Source organism: Lygodium microphyllum, chromosome 9 (assembly GCF_053477565.2).
Source record: "Lygodium microphyllum isolate KBCC chromosome 9, Lygodium_microphyllum_v1.1.10, whole genome shotgun sequence".
NCBI lineage: Eukaryota > Viridiplantae > Streptophyta > Polypodiopsida > Schizaeales > Lygodiaceae > Lygodium > Lygodium microphyllum.
In genome coordinates, this window is record NC_141143.1 from 138,966,959 (window position 1) to 138,974,402 (window position 7,444).

Here is a 7,444-nt window from a genome sequence, read left to right on the forward strand (position 1 = left end):
GTTCAAGTGATGAAAATGGAGGATCCCTACAGACACACCGGTATGGCAACATATAGACAATTTGTGATCCGTTTTCAAAGAAGAGCCAAGAAATTTGAGATTTGGTCTAGGTATGGATGGAATCAATTCATTTTGCATCAAAAGCACATCATACAGTGTATGGCCAGTGGTATTGGTTAACTATAATATTCCTCCATCCATGGCAATTAAAAAGGAACATGTAATGTTGTCCTTTCTGATTCCTAGAAAGCATAAGGTAAAAAACATGGACATTTACTTAGAGCCTTTGATTGAAGAGTTAGAAATGTTATGGGAAGGTATTGAGGTGCAAGATACAAGCACATTTGCATCCTCTAGAGATTTCACTTTGAAGGCATGTTGTTGTGGACCATGCATGACTTTCCAGGATATGGAGAGTGTTCAGGTACATGTATATAACTCTATATTTGAAATTCAAGACTTGAATCAATTGCATGTTATTAATTCACTTGTTTATTCAGGTTTAACCACATCAGGATATCGTGCATGTCCTATTTGCGGTCCCTCTCTAGTTTCCTCTAGGCCGACATGTTTAAAGAAGGTTATCTATGACAATCATCATCGATTTCTTCCTATTGACCATCCCAAATATGTTCTCCCTACTAATGGAATGACTCCACAATGTCTAACCATTCGAGTTTGGAAGGAGAGATGGATTAATGCCGACAACCACCTCCACTCGGCATGAGTCGATAATAAGTATATTTCTCTCGATTGACTTTAAAGTATTTAGCATGATGAATTGTTTACATAATATATTATTTTTTTGTTAGGTTCTCTATATTTTTTCGTCTTTCATATTGAATTGAACTCAAGATAATCACCTACTGGACCCCATGCACATATTCAAAAATGTTGTATCTACATTATGGGATCACTTGATAGGGGTTCGTGATTCAGTCAATGTAAGGGAGGATTTATGTAACATTGGTCACATGAGACAAGCCTGGCCATGCATTGGACCTAGAGGAAAGATTGAGCTACCCCATGCACCTTGGATGCTATCAAAGAATGAGGAAAAAAATAGTGAAGGAACATATATGTAGCTTTCGAACACCCACAGGATGTATGAGATGTCTCAAGGGAGTCTTCATATAGAAAAAGAAAATAGGTGTGGAGCAACTATCTAGTTTGAAGTCTCACGATTGGCATAAAATGATTCAAATAAGGGTATCTCTAACCATGAATATAGTAATTAGTGGAGTAACTATGTGTAAACTTTGGGGTATAATGAATTTTTCCTCAGCTAATCATTTGATCTATGAATATTATTTACATTTAGTTCGTACTTCTTACTAGCATATCCCATTGTGTATCCAAAGATGTACGTGATATCATTTACAAGATGGGAGAGCTTGTGAGGTGTGTATACATTGTATTTTTTCATTATATATTGCATACATCATGTAGTGAACCTCTTTGAATTTCTACACAAAAATAAACAATTGTCAAATACATCCTAATAGATACGTGAGCTTGAAGGAAATTGATTCAAACACATTGCAAGATGCTCGAGTATTATCTGTTGAGGTGGTTTGTTTGGTGGAGAAAATTTTTCCTCGCTCTATTTTGACTACTCAATTACATTTACTCGTATATTTGATTGATGAGATTGCACTTTGTGGGGAAGTTCATGCAAGGTGGATGTTTTTTCTTGAGCGCTTCATGAAAACCTTGAAAGATTTTGTGAGGCAAAAAGCACGGCCTGAGGGAAGCATGGCTAAGGATTGGTTAGTGCAATCATCCCTTGTTTATATCTTTGAATATCTTGTTGAAGTGGTCCCCTCTCAACCACGACTATGGAAAGACGATGAAGACTTGAGGATGACCTCCATAATACCTCAAGGAAAAGGAAGTAAAGTGCTAACAAAAGAATAACTTCGTAAGTTAAATAGTTTTTGTGTGCTCAATAGTGATGTAATGAGAAAATGGGTGACACTATATAATGAAGCAAGGGCAAGAAGAAAAAGCGAAAGACAAGCATTTGGCACTAGATATGGACGTAATGTCTCATTTCCAGATCATCTAAATGTACTCCTACGTCATATTGATATAGATTGGTTACACGAGAAAATGGAGAGAATGGAAAAAGAGGAGGGAATTAATATATCTCAAGAAGAGTGGGAATATGCACAAGGTTGCTTATCAAAGGTGAGACATACTATCAATTAAATTTGTTTCTAGTTATATTTTATATAATAAATTGACATGTTTGATCTTAATCTTTTACTACTAGTGCATATTATTCAATGTTATTTGGTGTGAGGGTAAACATCTTCGAACTCAACGTATAGATGAAAAGAGAAATACCCAAGATTGTGGTGTCCTTGCTCACTTCGAGGATACCAATGGTACGACGGAAGGTTATTGTGGCTTGATCCAAGATATTCTGAAGCTTGACTTCAAACGATTCTTTATATATATACTGGATGTGAAGTGGTTTAAAGAAGTGGTAACAAATAGTGAGCATTGCACAATCAGACGTCATCCAAGTGGTTTTGTAATCATTGACTCTACAAAATTTCACCAAAACAAGAATGACACATTAGTACTACCTCAACAATGCGAGCAAGTATATATGTAAAAGCTAATTTTTTTATATGTATGCATGTGATACATATACACAATATAATAAGTATTTAAGTTTCTTGCTTTTGTTTTTCAAATACAGGTTGTGTATCATCCAATGGTAAATAATAACCGATGGTGGTATGGCATCCCTATATCTAATTGTTCAAAACCAATATATGGTAATATTACCGACATAGAGATAGCAGATGACAATCCAACAATTAATGATGATGTACATAATGACACCATAATGGATTATATGCGTGATATAGTACAAGATGAACCTCGCGAGGATGTTCAAGGAAACGCAGAAGAGGACAATAATGTGGTTGATGATGATGAAGTTATTGAGCAATATAGCAATACATCTGATAGTGGGATAGACTTATTTGTTTCGTTACCTCTTGGTAACATAGACCTAGAAGTAGATAGTTTAGCAAGGGCTGATCTCATTGAAGATGAGATGGATCATTCACTCTAACATACTTAATTCACTTAATGATTCAATGTGTATTCTTAATTCTATGGAAAATATCATACGCACATGTGCATACTCAAGAATCAATTGTCAAGTTTAAAGCTAAATTGAATTTTCCATAATAAAAAGGAAGTATTTTTTATATTCTTCAAGTAAAGAAATTACGAGATACATGCAATGCTTGCTACTAGTTGTATAATAAGGTGTCGCTTGCCGCTAATTAATTATATCAGGCTTGTGAACTGGAGGAACTGCCATTCATTAGAGAGCAATGTAAAAATAATTATTAACTCTGGTTTTTTTATTATATTAAGTTCAATTTCAAGTGGTTTAATAATTACGCGTCTGAAATTGTGTCTATATTCGCATCTATGTTCGTGTTTATCTGCGTGGATATATAGATGTAAAATTCATGTCTATTTACACGCTCTTTTACATGCGCATATAGATGCAATGATAGACGCACCCGACTTTGCGCATCTAACATGCACGTCTATGACTCATTTCTATTGTAGTGGGAAATAACCCTAAAAGCTTACTACTCAAAGTTTTTAGCCCTACTAAAATAAGCATTGCCTATGGATATTGTGCAGCAAGTATCCAAGTTTTGCCATGGCTTGAACACTCCTCTGAACCATCATCTTGAAGCAATGCAACCAACGGACTTGCAAGATGCATTACTTCGAGCGAATCCAATCGTCCAAAAAATTAAATATGGAAATTGTAGCAAAGATGACTCCCGAGATTAGGGTAAGAGATGCCATATGAGTGGAGAGAGAGGGCACATCCGTAGGAGATGTCCCTATCGTCAATGCTTTCATTGTAATGAGGTAGGACACATCGAAGCAGACTTCTTTGATCTAAGTCTAAAAGACATTGAGCCTCCAAGAAAACGAAGTTACACAGGTGCCGTCTATGGATAAATAGAGTAATCAAATGAAGACGAAGACTTAGAGCCTACTACACCTCTTCAAGATGATTAGAAATCCTAGAAATTTTGTAAACATGAAATACAACTTATATTGGAATAAACTCTGCTTTGTAACTACAGTTAACCTGAGTAATATGAGTTGAATCTATTTTGAGCCTAGAACTTGCAGATGATTAGAGATACTCTAGCAAGGAATGATAGTTATAACTTGCAATGAATTTCTCTTAAGTTGTTTTTTCTCAACTAATATGGATTGGGTCTTACCAGAATGTCGAATCTTGGAAGTATTCTTTAGTACTATAGGCCAATCCAATGGTCCATGGAGCTCAATTCCGAACTAAGAAGAGGACAATATGGGAACATAGTTTCCGAGATAAAGGACCACTTCAATCTGCTAAAGGATCATATGAAAATTTGGTCTAAAGAAAAAACTCCTGCCAAGAACAACCAAGAACCTTGTGATCACAAGTGATAAAGCTCCATGCTATTTGTATTGTAGGGAGTTAGGTCATTTCAAAAGGGAATGTCCAAAGCACCCTAAATACCGATGCTTTGAGTGCCACAACATTGGATATAACTACGTCAATTGTCCTAAAAGAGAACTCGAAGAGAACTTGAGCCTACAAGAAATGAAGTTGTACAAGCTCAAGTAATCTAGAACCTATTAGGAAATTATCCGATACTTAGGAAAAACCTAGAGGATATTCATGAGATGTAACTATGGTAAATTTTCTCTTGTAATCAAGACTCAGGTATATCAAATACAAAAGGTTGTTGTTTCAAAAGACCGTATGCCTATGAGTGATCAGAGTAGCACGGTGAAAGCATGGTGGGCCCATAAACCACAAGTTCCAAAATGATACCCCAGTTTCTCTCTCGAGATGATGACATCTCGATTTCTCTAAGGAGAGGAGGATGTAATATTTCCACACAATTAAAAGTTAGTTGGTTAATTCAAAAGTTAGTTAGTCAATTAATAAGTTAGTAAGGTTACTAACTAAAGACTAACTAAGGTAAAAACTAACATTAATAACTAGAAAAAGTTATCTAATTACAAATATTTTATTTTAAAAATTTGAGTCGTAAATCTGATATTTTTCTCGAATTAACAAGGACCATAGCCATCCTTCACGGAAGTTACAACATGAATGAGAGTTATGAGCCATATTAATTATTAATGTTAATGTGTATAGTATGGATGGTCCAAAAATATTAGATTTTTGGGCAAAAAACTAACATATTTTAGATATTATCCAAAAAAGATATGAATATTTCTAGCACTAGATGTCATCCAAAAGAAAAGACAAGTGATGTTTTAGTTAGTTTTGGAGATCTTAAAAAAAGAAAACAATAAGGAGAGAGATTGGCAAAATCACGCACGTCGCAATCGCAATCTACAGGTACTAGATAACACTTTGAACAAGGAAAGAAAGAAGGAGTGATCCAAAAGCTTTCCAACCAAATGTCTTAGGGTTTTATCCCCCTTTTGGAGCCAATGTAACCATCATATTTATGAGTTATCATCAGATCACTGAGTTTTCCAGGAGTCCCTCCACCAAGAACTCTTGTTCTCAATCACATTCCCTCTTCTCAAACTCATTATAAATATGAGGCATGGGGAGGCACAATGAAGCATAAGGAGACGCTGAGAGGCTGTAAGAGAGAGGTAGAGACAAGGATACCCCTCCAAGAGATTGTGAGAGAGAGCTTGAGAGAGAGAGAGAGAGAGAGAGAGAGAGAGAGAGAGAGAGAGAGAGAGAGAGAGAGAGAGAGAGGAGTTACCCCGAGAGGCTGCAAGGGAGAGAGTTAGCTCAATTCCCTCTATCTTGATCCTCCACTTAGCCATCTTCTCTTATGCTCTCCCATCTTAAATCTATTCCACCTTCTTAATCTCTTGAGTCTACTTGCAAACAATGGCCCCCAAGTGAAGAATGTCGCATCATGCAGATGATAATCCTACAACCAGCAACGAAGCTTCGGGCAAAGGCATCACTGTCAATCCAACTGTGATTTCGGTCGTAAGTAATGTATTTCTAAATTGATAAATGCTTTCTTTAATTCTCACATGAGATACATTAGGCTCCATACTATGATGTACAAGAATAGGTCATGGGAAGGGATATGCCTCTTCTCACATATTTAAAAGATGGAGTTTACAAAGTGCATGTATCAAGGGAAGTTAATTGCACTTAGTTGCATATGGCTTATTCGTTGATAGAGCAATGTGTCAGAGGATTATGAATAGCATAATCATAAAAAGAATGACACTAAGAATTGTGCATACAAGTATTAAGTAAATTTTGCATAGAATCACTCTTTGATCCCAAGGGGGAGAGCGAATAGGGGATGGAATTATCATCGCGTCTATTCTTGTATTGTTTGGGAAAAATACAATTAGTTTTGTTGGGTGATTGAACAATACTCTAATTGTTTTTTTTCAATCAACTGATTGTTGCATTGTGATTTGGATAAATATTCCAAGTGCTTGTGTTTGATGGTAAAAGTATGGCAAGGGTCGGTAATGACAAGTAGCCATGGGAAATAAAGGAATGTTTCACTAGAAGATGATATTAGGTTGATTGCCTTGATTATGCTTGATTCTTAATTGGATTAATTAAGGAAGGATATTTTTCACAGGTGGATCATCTCCAAGATGGCACCGTAAATTACCCTGACAGGGCACTGCTCAATTCACAAACCGAATGTCGAGTGGTGAAAAGGCCAACCATGGAAGTTGTGTCTCACTCCTAGGTCACTTGAGGTCAGTGGAGCTCTAGACACCCCTTGCCTAGAGCGGAATGGAATCATAGACTGCCATGAGCCTAATGTTTGGGGCATTGGAAGATCCTATTCTAGATAAATGATAGAAATTATTGTGCCATGTGATTTGGACCGGGTACTTTTTTTGGATAGAAGGGATATATAATTCTCCTATATAGGCAAGAGACAAAGATTAACTTGAAGATAAGTTAAGGAACTTGTTTATCAAAAAGACTGCTTGTTTTGTTTTCGTATCTGTGCTGTAAATTACGTGAACGAACCTTGTTCCCTAATATTCTTAATTAATGAAGCTAATTTTAAATGTCACTGATAAATGTGGTATGACCTAATTAGAAAACTAAAGCTTTCAAGGGAAGAAAGTGGGCGGAATCCCTGACGGGTCCATCCTATGGCTAGGTGGTCCCAGAGAAGTGGGAGGATTCTCACAAGGATTTATCGCCATTTGAGTTTAGGTATTGTTAAGTTAGAACCTAATTCATGCTATTTTAGGGGACCAGAATGGGACTATGCCCTACAAGCAGAGAGATTAAGCAGCACATCCCTCTCGTTTCCCATTCTCTTTGAACCAAGTGCGCTATGGATCTGCTTCAGATTGGGTATCTTTGCGTAAAGTAAGATGTCCAAAACCCGACGCTAGAATGATG